Raw genomic sequence first — 17,406 nt, 5'->3', positions numbered from 1 at the left:
CCGCTCCACACGTACTCGAGGGATATAAGAATAAACATCCCATTCAATGTCGGGTGCGATCATACCAGCATTAATGCACGGATCCATCAGAACTCGAAGTTAAGCGTGCTGGGCGAAAGCGCAAGTACTCGGATGGTGACCCCTGGGCAATCCTCGTGTTGCACCCCTTTTCGTGTTTTTTCTATTTTGATTACTTGTTGACAGACGATTTTCGGCTCAAATCATCTGAATCTCGATCGGGACCAGATAAGACATTGTGAAATGAAAGTAGCTCGGGCACTGCCGGATTTGGACAAAATTCGTAGGCTAATTTGTATGTAAACGGGCAAACGGACGAGGACTCATTACTACGCAATGAGCTGACGAGATTTTAGCCGAATTCCTTCTCTAAGACCCTCTAATTTGCGATTTACCGCTTCTGTTAAGCTTTCGTTTCCTCGAGAAATCCGCTTAGGAAGTTCGAAATTCGATTCGGTTCCATTTTATCGTATCCAAGGCATAATAATAGCTTACATTCGTTATTTCCTTCTTCTTATTTTTTTTTCTATTTTCTGGGAACATTTATCGATTTTTGTTGTCGTGAGCCGGTTCTGTGCGGAAGGGTTATGACGCAGATTACTCCGGAGACGGTTAACTCATTAAAAAAATTATTTCGAATGTTTTATCCATAATTTACGTAAACGGTCGCGACACGAGGTCTTCCCAGGGAGGTCACCCATCCTAGCTATGCCATCGCGCCAGAACGCTTGACTTCATGGTTATGATTGGGCGAGAGCAGTTCCGCGTGTTATCCATCGCCACCCGCTCCACACGTACTCGAGGGATATAAGAATAAACATCCCACTCAATGTCGGGTGCGATCATACCAGCACTAATGCACCGGATCCCATCAGTACTCGAAGTTAAGCGTGCTTGGGCGAGAGCAGTACTAGGATGGGCGACCCCATGGGAAGTCCTCGTGTTGCACCCTTTTTCGTGTTTTTCTATTTGTGATTACTTGTTGAAAGACGATTTTCGGCTCAATCATCTGAATCTCGATCGGGACTAGACAAGACAAGTGAAATGAAAGCTCGGGCACTACCGGATTTGGACAAAATTGTAGGCTAATTTGATTGTAGCCGCCCCATGGGAAGTCCTCGTGTTGCACCCTTTTTCGTGTTTTCTATTTTGATTACTTGTTGAAGACGATTTTCGGCTCAAATCATCTGAATCTCGATCGGGACCAGATAAGACATGTGAAATGAAAGTAGCTCGGGCACTGCCGGATTTGGACAAAATGTAGGCTAATTTGATTGTAAACGGGGCAAACTGACGAGACTCATTACTACGCAATGAGCTGACGAGATTTTAGCCGAATTCCTTCTCTAAGACCCTCTAATTTGCGATTTACCGCTTCTGTTAAGCTTTCGTTTCCTCGAGAAATCCGCTAGGAAGTTCGAAATTCGATTCGGTTCCATTTTATCGTATCCCAGGCATAATAATAGCTTTACATTCGTTATTTCCTTCTTCTTATTTTTTTTTCTATTTTCTGGAACATTTATCGATTTTTGTTGTCGTGAGCCGGTTCTGTGCGGAAGGGTATGACGCAGATTACTCCGGAGACGGTTAACTCATTAAAACAATTATTTCGACTGTTTATCATAATTTACGTAAACGGTCGCGACACGAGGTCTTCCCAGGGAGGTCACCCATCCTAGCTCTGCCATCGCGCCAGAACGCTTAACTTCATGGTTATGATTGGGCGAGAGCAGTGCCGCGTGTTGTCCATCGCCGCCCGCTCCACACGTACTCGAGGGATATAAGAATAAACATCCCACTCAATGTCGGGTGCGATCATACCAGCACTAATGCACCGGATCCCATCAGAACTCCGAAGTTAAGCGTGCTTGGGCGAAAGCGCAGTACTAGGATGGGTGACCCCCTGGGAAGTCCTCGTGTTGCACCCCTTTTCGTGTTTTTCTATTTCTGATTACTTGTTGACAGACGATTTTCGGCTCAAATCATCTGAATCTCGATCGGGACCAGATAAGACATGTGAAATGAAAGTAGCTCGGGCACTGCCGGATTTGGACAAAATTGTAGGCTAATTTGATTGTAAACGGGCAAACGGACGAGACTCATTACTACGCAATGAGCTGACGAGATTTTAGCCGAATTCCTTCTCTAAGACCCTCTAATTTGCGATTTACCGCTTCTGTTAAGCTTTCGTTTCCTCGAGAAATCCGCCTTAGGAAGTTCGAAATTCGATTCCGGTTCCATTTTATCGTATCCCAGGCATAATAATAGCTTTACATTCGTTATTTCCTTCTTCTTATTTTTTTTCTATTTTCTGGGAACATTTATCGATTTTTGTTGTCGTGAGCCGGTTCTGTGCGGAAGGGTATGACGCAGATTACTCCGGAGACGGTAACTCATTAAAAACAATTATTTCGACTGTTTTATCCATAATTTACGTAAACGGTCGCGACACGAGGTCTTCCCAGGGAGGTCACCCATCCTAGCTCTGCCATCGCGCCAGAACGCTTAACTTCATGGTTATGATTGGGCGAGAGCAGTGCCGCGTGTTGTCCATCGCCGCCCGCTCCACACGTACTCGAGGGATATAAGAATAAACATCCCACTCAATGTCGGGTGCGATCATACCAGCACTAATGCACCGGATCCCATCAGAACTCCGAAGTTAAGCGTGCTTGGGCGAGAGCAGTACTAGGATGGGTGACCCCCTGGGAAGTCCTCGTGTTGCACCCCTTTTCGTGTTTTTCTATTTTGATTACTTGTTGACAGACGATTTTCGGCTCAAATCATCTGAATCTCGATCGGGACCAGACAAGACAAGTGAAATGAAAGTAGCTCGGGCACTGCCGGATTTGGACAAAATTGTAGGCTAATTTGATTGTAAACGGGCAAACGGACGAGACTCATTACTACGCAATGAGCTGACGAGATTTTAGCCGAATTCCTTCTCTAAGACCCTCTAATTTGCGATTTACCGCTTCTGTTAAGCTTTCGTTTCCTCGAGAAAATCCGCTTAGGAAGTTCGAAATTCGATTCTGGTTCCATTTTATCGTATCCTAAGAATAATAATAGCTTTACATTCGTTATTTCCTTCTTCTTATTTTTTTTTTATTTTCTGCGAACATTTATCGATTTTTGTTGTCGTGAGCCGGTTCTGTGCGGAAGGGTATGACGCAGATTACTCCGGAGACGGTCAACTCATTAAAAACAATTATTTCGACTGTTTTATCTATAATTTACGTAAACGGTCGCGACACGAGGTCTTCCCAGGGAGGTCACCCATCCTACCTCTGCCATCGCGCCAGAACGCTTAACTTCATGGTTATGATTGGGCGAGAGCAGTGCCGCGATGTTGTCCATCGCCGCCCGCTCCACACGTACTCGAGGGATATAAGAATAAACATCCCACTCAATGTCGGGTGCGATCATACCAGCACTAATGCACCGGATCCCATCAGAACTCCGAAGTTAAGCGTGCTTGGGCGAGAGCAGTACTAGGATGGGTGACCCCCTGGGAAGTCCTCGTGTTGCACCCCTTTTCGTGTTTTTCTATTTCTGATTACTTGTTGACAGACGAGTTTCGGCTCAAATCATCTGAATCTCGATCGGGACCAGATAAGACATGTGAAATGAAAGTAGCTCGGGCACTGCCGGATTTGGACAAAATTCTAGGCTAATTTGATTGTAAACGGGCAAACGGACGAGACTCATTACTACGCAATGAGCTGACGAGATTTTAGCCGAATTCCTTCTCTAAGACCCTCTAATTTGCGATTTACCGCTTCTGTTAAGCTATCGTTTTCCTCGAGAAATCCTCTTAGGAAGTTCGAAATTCGATTCCGGTTCCATTTTATCGTATCCGAGGCATAATAATAGCTTTACATTCGTTATTTCCTTCTTCTTATTTTTTTTCTATTTTCTGGGAACATTTATCGATTTTTGTTGTCGTGAGCCGGTTCTGTGCGGAAGGGTATGACGCAGATTACTCCGGAGACGGTTAACTCATTAAAAACAATTATTTCGAATGTTTTATCCATAATTTACGTAAACGGTCGCGATACGAGGTCTTCCCAGGGAGGTCACCCATCCTAGCTATGCCATCGCGCTAGAACGCTTGACTTCATGGTTATGATTGGGCGAGAGCAGTGCCGCGTGTTATCCATCGCCACCCGCTCCACACGTACTCGAGGGATATAAGAATAAACATCCCACTCAATGTCGGGTGCGATCATACCAGCACTAATGCACCGGATCCATCAGAACTCCGAAGTTAAGCGTGCTTGGGCGAGAGCAGTACTAGGATGGGTGACCCCCTGGGAAGTCCTCGTGTTGCACCCTTTTTCGTGTTTTTCTATTTTTGATTACTTGTTGACAGACGATTTTCGGCTCAAATCATCTGAATCTCGATCGGGACCAGATAAGACATGTGAAATGAAAGTAGCTCGGGCACTGCCGGATTTGGACAAAATTGTAGGCTAATTTGATTGTAAACGGGCAAACGGACGAGACTCATTACTACGCAATGAGCTGACGAGATTTTAGCCGAATTCCTTCTCTAAGACCCTCTAATTTGCGATTTACCGCTTCTGTTAAGCTTTCGTTTCCTCGAAAAATCCTCTTAGGAAGTTCGAAATTCGATTCTGGTTCCATTTTATCGTATCCTAACAATAATAATAGCTTTACATTCGTTATTTCCTTCTTCTTATTTTTTTTTATTTTCTGCCAACATTTATCGATTTTTGTTGTCGTGAGCCGGTTCTGTGCGGAAGGGTATGACGCAGATTACTCCGGAGACGGTCAACTCATTAAAAACAATTATTTCGACTGTTTTATCTATAATTTACGTAAACGGTCGCGACACGAGGTCTTCCCAGGGAGGTCACCCATCCTAGCTCTGCCATCGCGCCAGAACGCTTAACTTCATGGTTATGATTGGGCGAGAGCAGTGCCGCGTGTTGTCCATCGCCGCCCGCTCCACACGTACTCGAGGGATATAAGAATAAACATCCCACTCAATGTCGGGTGCGATCATACCAGCACTAATGCACCGGATCCCATCAGAACTCCGAAGTTAAGCGTGCTTGGGCGAAAGCGCAGTACTAGGATGGGAGACCCCCTGGGAAGTCCTCGTGTTGCACCCCTTTTCGTGTTTTTCTATTTCTGATTACTTGTTGACAGACGAGTTTCGGCTCAAATCATCTGAATCTCGATCGGGACCAGATAAGACATGTGAAATGAAAGTAGCTCGGGCACTGCCGGATTTGGACAAAATTGTAGGCTAATTTGATTGTAAACGGGCAAACGGACGAGACTCATTACTACGCAATGAGCTGACGAGATTTTAGCCGAATTCCTTCTCTAAGACCCTCTAATTTGCGATTTACCGCTTCTGTTAAGCTTTCGTTTTCTTCGAGAAATCCGCTTAGGAAGTTCGAAATTCGATTCCGGTTCCATTTTATCGTATCCGAGGCATAATAATAGCTTTACATTCGTTATTTCCTTCTTCTTATTTTTTTTTCTATTTTCTGGGAACATTTATCGATTTTTGTTGTCGTGAGCCGGTTCTGTGCGGAAGGGTATGACGCAGATTACTCCGGAGACGGTTAACTCATTAAAAACAATTATTTCGACTGTTTTATCCATAATTTACGTAAACGGTCGCGATACGAGGTCTTCCCAGGGAGGTCACCCATCCTAGCTATGCCATCGCGCTAGAACGCTTAACTTCATGGTTATGATTGGGCGAGAGCAGTGCCGCGTGTTGTCCATCGCCGCCCGCTCCACACGTACTCGAGGGATATAAGAATAAACATCCCACTCAATGTCGGGTGCGATCATACCAGCACTAATGCACCGGATCCTATCAGAACTCCGAAGTTAAGCGTGCTTGGGCGAAAGCGCAGTACTAGGATGGGTGACCCCCTGGGAAGTCCTCGTGTTGCACCCCTTTTCGTGTTTTTCTATTTCTGATTACTTGTTGACATACGATTTTCGGCTCAAATCATCTGAATCTCGATCGGGACCAGATAAGACATGTGAAATGAAAGTAGCTCGGGCACTGCCGGATTTGGACAAAATTGTAGGCTAATTTGATTGTAAACAGGCAAACGGACGAGACTCATTACTACGCAATGAGCTGACGAGATTTTAGCCGAATTCCTTCTCTAAGACCCTCTAATTTGCGATTTACCGCTTCTGTTAAGCTTTCGTTTCCTCGAGAAATCCGCTTAGGAAGTTCGAAATTCGATTCTGGTTCCATTTTATCGTATCCAAGAATAATAATAGCTTTACATTCGTTATTTCCTTCTTCTTATTTTTTTTTCTATTTTCTGGGAACATTTATCGAATTTTGTTGTCGTGAGCCGGTTCTGTGCGGAAGGATATGACGCAGATTACACCGGAGACGGTTAACTCATTAAAATAATTATTTCGACTGTTTTATCCATAATTTACGTAAACGGTCGCGACACGAGGTCTTCCCAGGGTGGTCACCCATCCTACCTCTGCCATCGCGCCAGAACGCTTAACTTCATGGTTATGATTGGGCGAGAGCAGTGCCGCGTGTTGTCCATCGCCGCCCGCTCCAAACGTACTCGAGGGATATAAGAATAAACATCCCACTCAATGTCGGTGCGATCATACCAGCACTAATGCACCGGATCCCATCAGAACTCCGAAGTTAAGCATGCTTGGGCGAGAGCAATACTAGGATGGGTGACCCCTTGGGAAGTCCTCGTGTTGCACCCCTTTTCGTGTTTTTCTATTTTTGATTACTTGTTAACATACGATTTTCGGCTCAAATCATCTGAATCTCGATCGGGACCAGATAAGACATGTGAAATGAAAGTAGCTCGGGCACTGCCGGATTTGGACAAAATTGTAGGCTAATTTGATTGTAAACAGGCAAACGGACGAGACTCATTACTACGCAATGAGCTGACGAGATTTTAGCCGAATTCCTTCTCTAAGACCCTCTAATTTGCGATTTACCGCTTCTGTTAAACTTTCGTTTCCTCGAGAAATCTGCTTAGGAAGTTCGAAATTCGATTCTTGTTCCATTTTATCGTATCCCAAGAATAATAATAGCTTTACATTCGTTATTTCCTTCTTCTTATTTTTTTTTCTATTTTCTGGGAACATTTATTGATTTTTGTTGTCGTGAGCCGGTTCTGTGCGGAAGGGTATGACGCAGATTACACCGGAGACGGTTAACTCATTAAAAACAATTATTTCGACTGTTTTATCCATAATTTACGTAAACGGTCGCGACACGAGGTCTTCCCAGGGAGGTCACCCATCCTACCTCTGCCATCGCGCCAGAACGCTTAACTTCATGGTTACAATTGGGCGAGAGCAGTGCCGCGTGTTTTCCATCGCCGCCCGCTCCACACGTACTCGAGGGATATAAGAATAAACATCCCACTCAATGTCTGGTGCGATCATACCAGCACTAATGCACCGGATCCCATCAAAACTCCGAAGTTAAGCGTGCTTGGGCGAGAGCAGTACTAGGATGGGTGACCCCCTGGGAAGTCCTCGTGTTGCACCCCTTTTCGTGTTTTTCTAATTCTGATTACTTGTTGACAGACGAGTTTCGGCTCAAATAATCTGAATCTCGATCGGGACCAGATAAGACATGTGAAATGAAAGGAACTCGGGCACTGCCGGATTTGAACAAAATTCTAGGCTAATTTGATTGTAAACGGGCAAACGGACGAGACTCATTACTACGCAATGAGCTGACGAGATTTTAGCCGAATTCCTTCTCTAAGACCTTCTAATTTGCGATTTACCGCTTCTGTTAAGCTTTCGTTTTCTCGAGAAATCCGCTTAGGAAGTTCTAAATTCGATTCCGGTTCCATTTTATCGTATCCGAGGCATAATAATAGCTTTACATTCGTTATTTCCTTCTTCTTATTTTTTTTCTATTTTCTGGGAACATTTATCGATTTTTGTTGTTGTGAGCCGGTTCTGTGCGGAAGGGTATGACGCAGATTACTCCGGAGACGGTTAACTGATTAAAAACAATTATTTCGACTGTTTTATCCATAATTTACGTAAACGGTCGCGATACGAGGTCTTCCCAGGGAGGTCACCCATCCTAGCTATGCCATCGCGCTAGAACGCTTAACTTCATGGTTATGATTGGGCGAGAGCAGTGCCGCGTGTTGTCCATCGCCGCCCGCTCCACACGTACTCGAGGGATATAAGAATAAACATCCCACTCAATGTCGGGTGCGATCATACCAGCACTAATGCACCGGATCCCATCAGAACTCCGAAGTTAAGCGTGCTTGGGCGAAAGCGCAGTACTAGGATGGGAGACCCCCTGGGAAGTCCTCGTGTTGCACCCCTTTTTGTGTTTTTCTATTTTTTATTATTTGTTGACAGACGATTTTCGGCTCAAATCATCTGAATCTCGATCGGGACCAGATAAGACATGTTAAATGAAAGTAGCTCGGACACTGCCGGATTTGGACAAAATTGTAGGCTAATTTGATTGTAAACAGGCAAACGGACGAGACTCATTACTACGCAATGAGCTGACGAGATTTTAGCCGAATTCCTTCTCTAAGACCCTCTAATTTGCGATTTACCGCTTCTGTTAAGCTTTCGTTTCCTCGAGAAATCCGCTTAGGAAGTTCGAAATTCGATTCTGGTTCCATTTTATCGTATCCCAAGAATAATAATAGCTTTACATTCGTTATTTCCTTCTTCTTATTTTTTTTTCTATTTTCTGGGAACATTTATCGATTTTTGTTGTCGTGAGCCGGTTCTGTGCGGAAGGGTATGGCGCAGATTACACCGGAGACGGTTAACTCATTAAAAACAATTATTTCGACTGTTTTATCCGTAATTTACGTAAACGATCGCGACACGAGGTCTTCCCAATGAGGTCACCCATCCTACCTCTGCCATCGCGCCCGAACGCTTAACTTCATGGTTATGATTGGGCGAGAGCTGTGCCGCGTGTTGTCCATCGCCGCCCGCTCCAAACGTACTCGAGGGATATAAGGATAAACATCCCACTCAATGTCGGGTGCGATCATACCAGCACTAATGGACCGGATCCCATCAGAGTAAACGGTCGCGACACGAGGTCTTCCCAGGGAGGTCACCCATCCTAGCTCTGCCATCGCGCCAGAACGCTTAACTTCATGGTTATGATTGGGCGAGAGCAGTGCCGCGTGTTGTCCATCGCCGCCCGCTCCACACGTACACGAGGGATATAAGAATAAACATCCCACTCAATGTCGGGTGCGATCATACCAGCACTAATGCATCGGATCCCATCAGAACTCCGAAGTTAAGCGTGCTTGGGCGAAAGTGCAGTACTAGGATGGGTGACCCCCTGGGAAGTTCTCGTGTTGCACCCCTTTTCGTGTTTTTCTATTTTTGATTACTTGTTGACAGACGATTTTCGGCTCAAATCATCTGAATCTCGATCGGGACCAGATAAAACATGTGAAATGAAAGTAGCTCGGGCACTGCCGGATTTGGACAAAATTGTAGGCTAATTTGATTGTAAACGGCAAACGGACGAGACTCATTACTACGCAATGAGCTGACGAGATTTTAGCCGAATTCCATCTCTAAGACACTCTAATTTGCGATTTACCGCTTCTGTTAAGCTTTCGTTTCCTCGGGAAATCCGCTTAGGAAGTTTGAAATTCGATTCCGGTTCCATTTTATCGTATCCCAAACATAATAATTGCTGTACATTTGTTATTTCCTTCTTCTTATTTTTTTTTCTATTTTCTGGGAACATTTATCGATTTTTGTTGTCGTGAGCCGGTTCTGTGCGGAAGGGTATGACGTAGATTACTCCGGAGACGGTTAAGTCATTAAAATAATTATTTCGACTATTTTATCCATAATTTAAGTAAACGGTCGCGACACGAGGTCTTCCCAGGGTGGTCACCCATCCTAGCTCTGCCATCGCGCCAGAACGCTTAACTTCATGGTTATGATTGGGCGAGAGCAGTGCCGCCTGTTGTCCATCGCCGCCCGCTCCACACGTACTCGAGGGATATAAGAATAAACATCCCACTCAATGTCGGGTGCGATCATACCAGCACTAATCCACCGGATCCCTTCAGAACTCCGAAGTTATGCGTGCTTGGGCGAGAGGAATATTAGGATGGGTGACCCCATGGGAAGTCCTCGTGTTACATCCTTTTTCGTGTTTTTCTATTTCTGATTACTTGTTGACAGACGAGTTTCGGCTCAAATCATCTGAATCTCGATCGGGACCAGATAAGACATGTGAAATGAAAGTAGCTCGGGCACTGCCGGATTTGGACAAAATTCTAGGCTAATTTGATTGTAAACGGGCAAACGGACGAGACTCATTACTACGCAATGAGCTGACGAGATTTTAGCCGAATTCCTTCTCTAAGACCCTCTAATTTGCGATTTACCGCTTCTGTTAAGCTTTCGTTTCCTCGAGAAATCCGCTTAGGAAGTTCGAAATTCGATTCTGGTTCCATTTTATCGTATCCCAGGCATAATAATAGCTTTACATTCGTTGTTTCCTTCTTCTTATTTTTTTTTATATTTTCTGGGAACATTTATCGATTTTTGTTGTCGTGAGCCGGTTCTGTGCGGAAGGGTATGACGCAGATTACTCCGGAGACGGTGAACTCATTAAAAACAATTATTTCGACTGTTTTATCCATAATTTACGTAAACGGTCGCGACACGAGGTCTTCCCAGGGAGGTCACCCATCCTAGCTCTGCCATCGCGCCAGAACGCTTAACTTCATGGTTATGATTGGGCGAGAGCAGTGCCGCGTGTTGTCCATCGCCGCCAGCTCCACACGTACTCGAGGGATATAAGAATAAACAACCCACTCAATGTCGGGTACGATCATACCAGCACTAATGCACCGGATCCCATCAGAACTCCGTAGTTAAGCGTGCTTGGGCGAGAGCAGTACTAGGATGGGTGACCCCCTGGGAAGTCCTCGTGTTGCACCCCTTTTCGTGTTTTTCTATTTCTTATTACTTGTTGACAGACGAGTTTCGGCTCAAATCATCTGAATCTCGATCGGGACCAGATAAGACATGTGAAATGAAAGTAGCTCAGGCACTGCCGGATTTGGACAAAATTCTAGGCTAATTTGATTGTAAACGGGCAAACGGACGAGACTCATTACTACGCAATGAGCTGACGAGATTTTAGCCGAATTCCTTCTCTAAGACCCTCTAATTTGCGATTTACCGCTTCTGTTAAGCTTTCGTTTTCTCGAGAAATCCGCTTAGGAAGTTCGAAATTCGATTCCGGTTCAATTTTATCGTATCCGAGGCATAATAATAGCTTTACATTCGTTATTTCCTTCTTCTTATTTTTTTTCTATTTTCTGGGAACATTTATCGATTTTTGTTGTCGTGAGCCGGTTCTGTGCGGAAGGGTATGACGCAGATTACTCCGGAGACGGTGAACTCATTAAAAACAATTATTTCGACTGTTTTATCCATAATTTACGTAAACGGTCGCGACACGAGGTCTTCCCAGGGAGGTCACCCATCCTAGCTCTGCCATCGCGCCAGAACGCTTAACTTCATGGTTATGATTGGGCGAGAGCAGTGCCGCGTGTTGTCCATCGCCGCCCGCTCCACACGTACTCGAGGGATATAAGAATAAACATCCCACTCAATGTCAGGTGCGATCATACCAGCACTAATGCACCGGATCCCATCAGAACTCCGAAGTTAAGCGTGCTTGGGCGAAAGCGCAGTACTAGGATGGGTGACCCCCTGGGAAGTCCTCGTGTTGCACCCCTTTTCGTGTTTTTCTATTTTTGATTACTTGTTGACAGACGAGTTTCGGCTCAAATCATCTGAATCTCGATCGGGACCAGATAAGACATGTGAAATGAAAGTACCTCGGGCACTGCCGGATTTGGACAAAATTGTAGGCTAATTTGATTGTAAACGGGCAAACGGACGAGACTCATTACTACGCAATGAGCTGACGAGATTTTAGCCGAATTCCTTCTTTAAGACCCTCTAATTTGCGATTTACCGCTTCTGTTAAGCTTTCGTTTTCTCGAGAAATCCGCTTAGGAAGTTCGAAATTCGATTCCGGTTCCATTTTATCGTAGCCGAGGCATAATAATAGCTTTACATTCGTTATTTCCTTCCTTTTATTTTTTTTCTATTTTCTGGGAACATTTATCGATTTTTGTTGTCGTGAGCCGGTTCTGTGCGGAAGGGTATGACGCAGATTACTCCGGAGACGAATAACTCATTAAAAACAATTATTTCGACTGTTTTATCCATAATTTACGTAAACGGTCGCGACACGAGGTCTTCCCAGGGAGGTCACCCATCCTAGCTCTGCCATCGCGCCAGAACGCTTAACTTCATGGTTATGATTGGGCGAGAGCAGTGCCACGTGTTGTCCATCGCCGCCCGCTCCACACGTACTCGAGGGATATAAGAATAAACATCCCACTCAATGTCGAGTGCGATCATACCAGCACTAATGCACCGGATCCCATCAGAACTCCGAAGTTAAGCGTGCTTGGGCGAAAGCGCAGTACTAGGATCGGTGACCACCTGGGAAGTCCTCGTGTTGCACCCCTTTTCGTGTTTTTCTATTTTTGATTACTTGTTGACGGACGATTTTCTGCTCAAATCATCTGAATCTCGATCGGGACCAAATAAGACATGTGAAATCAGCGTAGCTCGGGTACTGCCTGATTTGGACAAAATTGTAGGCTAATTTTATTGTAAACGGGCAAACGGACGAGACTCATTACTCCGCAAAGTGCTCGCGAGATTTTAGCTAAATTTCTTCTCTAAGACCCTCTAAGTTGCGATTTACAACTTCTGTTAATGTTTCGTTTCCTCAAAAAATCCGTTTAGGAAGTTCGAAATTCGATTCCGGATCCATTTTATCGTATCCCAGGAATAATAATAGCTTTACATTCATAGAAGTCCTCGTGTTGCACCCCTTTTCGTGTTTTTCTATTTTTGATTACTTGTTGACAGACGATTTTCGGCTCAAATCATCTGAATCTCGATCGGGACCAGATAAGACATGTGAAATGAAAGTAGCTCGGGCACTACCGGATTTGGACAAAATTGTAGGCTAATTTGATTGTAAACGGGCAAACGGACGAGACTCATTACTACGCAATGAGCTGACGAGATTTTATCCGAATTTCTTCTCTAAGACCCTCTAATTTGCGATTTACCGCTTCTGTTAAGCTTTCGTTTCCTCGAGAAATCCGCTTAGGAAGTTCGAAATTCGATTCCGGTTCCATTTTATCGTATCCCAGGCATAATAACAGCTTTACATTCGTTATTTCCTTCTTCTTATTTTTTTTTCTATTTTCTGGGAACATTTATCGATTTTTGTTGTCGTGAGCCGGTTTTGGGCGGAAGGGTATGACGCAGATTACTCCGGAGACGGTGAACTCATTAAAAACAATTATTTCGACTGTTTTATCCATAATTTACGTAAACGGTCGCGACACGAGGTCTTCCCAGGGAGGTCACCCATCCTAGCTCTGCCATCGCGCCAGAACGCTTAACTTCATGGTTATGATTGGGCGAGAGCAGTGCCGCGTGTTGTCCATCGCCGCCCGCTCCACACGTACACGAGGGATATAAGAATAAACATCCCACTCAATGTCGGGTGCGATCATACCAGCACTAATGCATCGGATCCCATCAGAACTCCGAAGTTAAGCGTGCTTGGGCGAAAGTGCAGTACTAGGATGGGTGACCCCCTGGGAAGTTCTCGTGTTGCACCCCTTTTCGTGTTTTTCTATTTTTGATTACTTGTTGACAGACGATTTTCGGCTCAAATCATCTGAATCTCGATCGGGACCAGATAAAACATGTGAAATGAAAGTAGCTCGGGCACTGCCGGATTTGGACAAAATTGTAGGCTAATTTGATTGTAAACGGGCAAACGGACGAGACTCATTACTACGCAATGAGTTGACGAGATTTTATCCGAATTCCTTCTCTAAGACCCTCTAATCTGCGATTTACCGCTTCTGTTAAGCTTTCGTTTCCTCGAGAAATCCGCTTAGAAAGTTCGAAATTCGATTCGGGTTCCACTTTATCGTATCCCAAGCATAATAATAGCTTTACATTCGTTATTTCCTTCTTCTTATTTTTTTTTCTATTTTCTGGGAACATTTATTCATTTTTGTTGTCGTGAGTCGGTTCTGTGTGGAAGGGTATGACGCAGATTACTCCGGAGACGGTCAACTCATTAAAAACAATATTTCGACTATTTTATCCATAAATTACGTAAACGGTCGCGACACGAGGTCTTCCCAGGGAGGTCACCCATCATAGCTCTGCCATCGCGCCAGAACGCTTAACTTCATGGTTATGATTGGGCGAGAGCAGTGCCGCATGTTGTCCATCGCCGCCCGCTCCACACGTACTCGAGGGATATAAGAATAAACATCCCACTCAATGTCGGGTGCGATCATACCAGCACTAATGCACCGGATCCCATCAGAACTCCGAAGTTAAGCATGCTTGGGCGAGAGCAGTACTAGGATGGGTGACCCCCTGGGAAGTCCTCGTGTTGCACCCCTTTTCGTGTTTTTCTATTTCTGATTACTTGTTGACAGACGAGTTTCGGTTCAAATCATCTGAATCTCGATCGGGACCAGATAAGACATGTGAAATGAAAGTAGCTCGGGCACTGCCGGATTTGGACAAAATTGTAGGCTAATTTGATTGTAAACGGGCAAACGGACGAGACTCATTACTACGCAATGAGCTGACGAGATTTTAGCCGAATTCCTTCTCTAAGACCCTCTAATTTACGATTTACCGCTTCTGTTAAGCTTTCGTTTCCTCGAGAAATCCGCCTAGGAAGTTCGAAATTCGATTCCGATTCCATTTTATCGTATCCCAGGCATAATAATAGCTTTACATTCGTTATTTCCTTCTTCTTATTTTTTTTTCTATTTTCTGGGAACATTTATCGATTTTTGTTGTTGTGAGCCGGTTCTGTGCGGAAGGGTATGACGCAGATTACTCTGGAGACGGTGAACTCATTAAAAACAATTATTTGACTGTTTTATCCATAATTTACGTAAACGGTCGCGACACGAGGTCTTCCAAGGGAGGTCACCCATCCTAGCTCTGCCATCGCGCCAGAACGCTTAACTTCATGGTTATGATTGGGCGCGAGCATTGCCGCGTGTTGTCCATCGCCGCCCGCTCCACACGTACTCGAGGGATATAAGAATAAACATCCCACTCAATGTCGGGTGCGATCATACCAGCACTAATGCACCGGATCCCATCAGAACTCCGAAGTTAAGCGTGCTTGGGCGAAAGCGCAGTACTAGGATGTGTGACCCCCTGGGAAGTCCTCGTGTTGCACCCCTTTTCGTGTTTTTCTATTTTTGATTACTTGTTGACAGACGATTTTCGGCTCAAATCATCTGAATCTCGATCGAGACCATATAAGACATGTGAAATGAAAGTAGCTCGGGAAATGCCGGATTTGGACAAAATTGTAGGCTAATTTGATTGTAAACGGCAAACGGACGAGACTCATTACTACGCAATGAGCTGACGAGATTTTAGCCGAATTCCATCTCTAAGACACTCTAATTTGCGATTTACCGCTTCTGTTAAGCTTTCGTTTCCTCGGGAAATCCGCTTAGGAAGTTTGAAATTCGATTCCGGTTCCATTTTATCGTATCCCAAACATAATAATTGCTGTACATTTGTTATTTCCTTCTTCTTATTTTTTTTTCTATTTTCTGGGAACATTTATCGATTTTTGTTGTCGTGAGCCGGTTCTGTGCGGAAGGGTATGACGTAGATTACTCCGGAGACGGTTAACTCATTAAAATAATTATTTCGACTGTTTTATCCATAATTTACGTAAACGGTCGCGACACGAGGTCTTCCCAGGGATGGTCACCCATCCTAGCTCTGCCATCGCGCCAGAACGCTTAACTTCATGGTTATGATTGGGCGAGAGCAGTGCCGCGTGTTGTCCATCGCCGCCCGCTCCACACGTACTCGAGGGATATAAGAATAAACATCCCACTTAATGTCGGGTGCGATCATACCAGCACTAATGACCGGATCCCATCAGAACTCGAAGTTAAGCGTGCTTGGGCGAGAGGATACTAGGATGGGTGACCCCCTGGGAAGTCCTCGTGTTGCACTCCTTTTTCGTGTTTTTCTATTTCTGATTACTTGTTGACAGACGAGTTTCGGCTCAAATCATCTGAATCTCGATCGGGACCAGATAAGACATGTGAAATGAAAGTAGCTCGGGCACTGCCGGATTTGGACAAAATTGCTAGGCTAATTTTGATTGTAAACGGGCAAACGGACGAGACTCATTACTACGCAATGAGCTGACGAGATTTTAGCCGAATTCCTTCTCTAAGACCCTCTAATTTGCGATTTACCGCTTCTGTTAAGCTTTCGTTTCCTCGAGAAATCCGCTTAGGAAGTTCGAAATTCGATTCTGGTTCCATTTTATCGTATCCAAGCATAATAATAGCTTTACATTCGTTGTTTCCTTCTTCTTATTTTTTTTATATTTTCTGGGAACATTTATCGATTTTTGTTGTCGTGAGCCGGTTCTGTGCGGAAGGGTATGACGCAGATTACACCTGGAGACGGTTAACTCATTAAAAACAATTATTTCGACTGTTTTATCCATAATTTACGTAAACGGTCGCGACACGAGATCTTCCCAGGGAGGTCACCCATCCTAGCTCTGCCATCGCGCCAGAACGCTTAACTTCATGGTTATGATTGGGCGAGAGCAGTGCCGCCGTGTTGTCCATCGCCGCCCGCTCCACACGTACTCGAGGATATAGAATAAACATCCCACTCAATGTCGGGTGCGATCATACCAGCACTAATGCCACCGGATCCCCAGAACTCCGAAGTTAAGCGTGCTTGGGCGAGAGCAGTTACTAGGGTGACCCCATGGGAAGTCCCGTGTTGCACCTTTTCGTGTTTTTCTATTTGTGATTACTTGTTGACATACGATTTTCGGCCGCTCAAATCATCTGAATCTCGATCGGGACGCTACGAGACAAGTGAATGAAAGTAGCTCGGGCACTGCCGGATTTGGACAAAATTGTAGGCTAATTTGATGTAAACGGGCAACGGACGAGACCATTACTACGCAATGAGCTGACGAGATTTTAGCCAATTCCTTCTCTAAGACCCTCTAATTTGCGATTTACCAGCTTCTGTTAAGCTTTCGTTCCTCGCAAAATCCGCTTTAGGAAGTTCGAAATTCGATTCGGTTCCATTTATCGTATCCCAAGCATAATAATAGTTTACATTCGTTATTTCCTTCTTCTTATTTTTTTTTATTTTCTGCCAACTTTATCGATTTTGTTGTCGTGAGCCGGTTCTGTGCGG

The 17,406-nt window shown here is 44.7% G+C and overlaps 18 non-coding genes and 2 pseudogenes across 18 annotated transcripts; all 20 read left to right on the top strand.

Annotated features, from left to right (window-relative positions):
• Positions 1-852: 852 nt before the first annotated feature.
• LOC142517329 (5S ribosomal RNA) lies at positions 853-970 on the top strand. Its single transcript, XR_012813081.1, has one exon. It is a non-coding gene; the product is annotated as a 5S ribosomal RNA (ribosomal RNA).
• Positions 971-1,825: 855 nt separating this feature from the next.
• LOC142514467 (5S ribosomal RNA) lies at positions 1,826-1,946 on the top strand. Its single transcript, XR_012810358.1, has one exon. It is a non-coding gene; the product is annotated as a 5S ribosomal RNA (ribosomal RNA).
• Positions 1,947-2,629: 683 nt separating this feature from the next.
• Positions 2,630-2,748, top strand: LOC142513452 (5S ribosomal RNA). The gene has a single exon (XR_012809398.1). It is a non-coding gene; the product is annotated as a 5S ribosomal RNA (ribosomal RNA).
• A 684-nt stretch (positions 2,749-3,432) lies between these two features.
• Positions 3,433-3,551, top strand: LOC142513440 (5S ribosomal RNA). The gene has a single exon (XR_012809387.1). It is a non-coding gene; the product is annotated as a 5S ribosomal RNA (ribosomal RNA).
• A 684-nt stretch (positions 3,552-4,235) lies between these two features.
• Positions 4,236-4,353, top strand: LOC142513842 (5S ribosomal RNA). Its single transcript, XR_012809767.1, has one exon. It is a non-coding gene; the product is annotated as a 5S ribosomal RNA (ribosomal RNA).
• Positions 4,354-5,035: 682 nt separating this feature from the next.
• Positions 5,036-5,156, top strand: LOC142514781 (5S ribosomal RNA). Its single transcript, XR_012810658.1, has one exon. It is a non-coding gene; the product is annotated as a 5S ribosomal RNA (ribosomal RNA).
• A 685-nt stretch (positions 5,157-5,841) lies between these two features.
• On the top strand, positions 5,842-5,962 carry LOC142516150 (5S ribosomal RNA). Its single transcript, XR_012811961.1, has one exon. It is a non-coding gene; the product is annotated as a 5S ribosomal RNA (ribosomal RNA).
• A 681-nt stretch (positions 5,963-6,643) lies between these two features.
• Positions 6,644-6,762, top strand: LOC142515205 (5S ribosomal RNA). Its single transcript, XR_012811061.1, has one exon. It is a non-coding gene; the product is annotated as a 5S ribosomal RNA (ribosomal RNA).
• A 684-nt stretch (positions 6,763-7,446) lies between these two features.
• Positions 7,447-7,565, top strand: LOC142513425 (5S ribosomal RNA). The gene has a single exon (XR_012809372.1). It is a non-coding gene; the product is annotated as a 5S ribosomal RNA (ribosomal RNA).
• A 683-nt stretch (positions 7,566-8,248) lies between these two features.
• Positions 8,249-8,369, top strand: LOC142514780 (5S ribosomal RNA). Its single transcript, XR_012810657.1, has one exon. It is a non-coding gene; the product is annotated as a 5S ribosomal RNA (ribosomal RNA).
• Positions 8,370-9,271: 902 nt separating this feature from the next.
• LOC142515059 (5S ribosomal RNA) lies at positions 9,272-9,392 on the top strand. The gene has a single exon (XR_012810922.1). It is a non-coding gene; the product is annotated as a 5S ribosomal RNA (ribosomal RNA).
• Positions 9,393-10,074: 682 nt separating this feature from the next.
• Positions 10,075-10,193, top strand: LOC142509416 (5S ribosomal RNA). The gene has a single exon (XR_012807591.1). It is a non-coding gene; the product is annotated as a 5S ribosomal RNA (ribosomal RNA).
• A 684-nt stretch (positions 10,194-10,877) lies between these two features.
• LOC142513297 (5S ribosomal RNA) lies at positions 10,878-10,996 on the top strand. Its single transcript, XR_012809251.1, has one exon. It is a non-coding gene; the product is annotated as a 5S ribosomal RNA (ribosomal RNA).
• A 683-nt stretch (positions 10,997-11,679) lies between these two features.
• On the top strand, positions 11,680-11,800 carry LOC142515617 (5S ribosomal RNA). The gene has a single exon (XR_012811453.1). It is a non-coding gene; the product is annotated as a 5S ribosomal RNA (ribosomal RNA).
• A 683-nt stretch (positions 11,801-12,483) lies between these two features.
• Positions 12,484-12,604, top strand: LOC142507382 (5S ribosomal RNA). Its single transcript, XR_012805641.1, has one exon. It is a non-coding gene; the product is annotated as a 5S ribosomal RNA (ribosomal RNA).
• A 1,057-nt stretch (positions 12,605-13,661) lies between these two features.
• On the top strand, positions 13,662-13,782 carry LOC142515056 (5S ribosomal RNA). Its single transcript, XR_012810920.1, has one exon. It is a non-coding gene; the product is annotated as a 5S ribosomal RNA (ribosomal RNA).
• A 683-nt stretch (positions 13,783-14,465) lies between these two features.
• On the top strand, positions 14,466-14,584 carry LOC142508995 (5S ribosomal RNA). The gene has a single exon (XR_012807189.1). It is a non-coding gene; the product is annotated as a 5S ribosomal RNA (ribosomal RNA).
• A 683-nt stretch (positions 14,585-15,267) lies between these two features.
• Positions 15,268-15,388, top strand: LOC142517083 (5S ribosomal RNA). Its single transcript, XR_012812843.1, has one exon. It is a non-coding gene; the product is annotated as a 5S ribosomal RNA (ribosomal RNA).
• A 683-nt stretch (positions 15,389-16,071) lies between these two features.
• Positions 16,072-16,187, top strand: LOC142511132 (5S ribosomal RNA; annotated as a pseudogene).
• A 685-nt stretch (positions 16,188-16,872) lies between these two features.
• Positions 16,873-16,986, top strand: LOC142512646 (5S ribosomal RNA; annotated as a pseudogene).
• The last annotated feature ends 420 nt before the right edge of the window (positions 16,987-17,406 follow it).

Source organism: Primulina tabacum, chromosome 10, assembly GCF_025594145.1.
Source record: "Primulina tabacum isolate GXHZ01 chromosome 10, ASM2559414v2, whole genome shotgun sequence".
NCBI classification, from domain to species: Eukaryota; Viridiplantae; Streptophyta; class Magnoliopsida; order Lamiales; family Gesneriaceae; genus Primulina; species Primulina tabacum.
The sequence above is the reverse complement of the archived record's forward strand: the minus strand, read 5'-3'. Positions and strand labels throughout refer to the sequence as shown.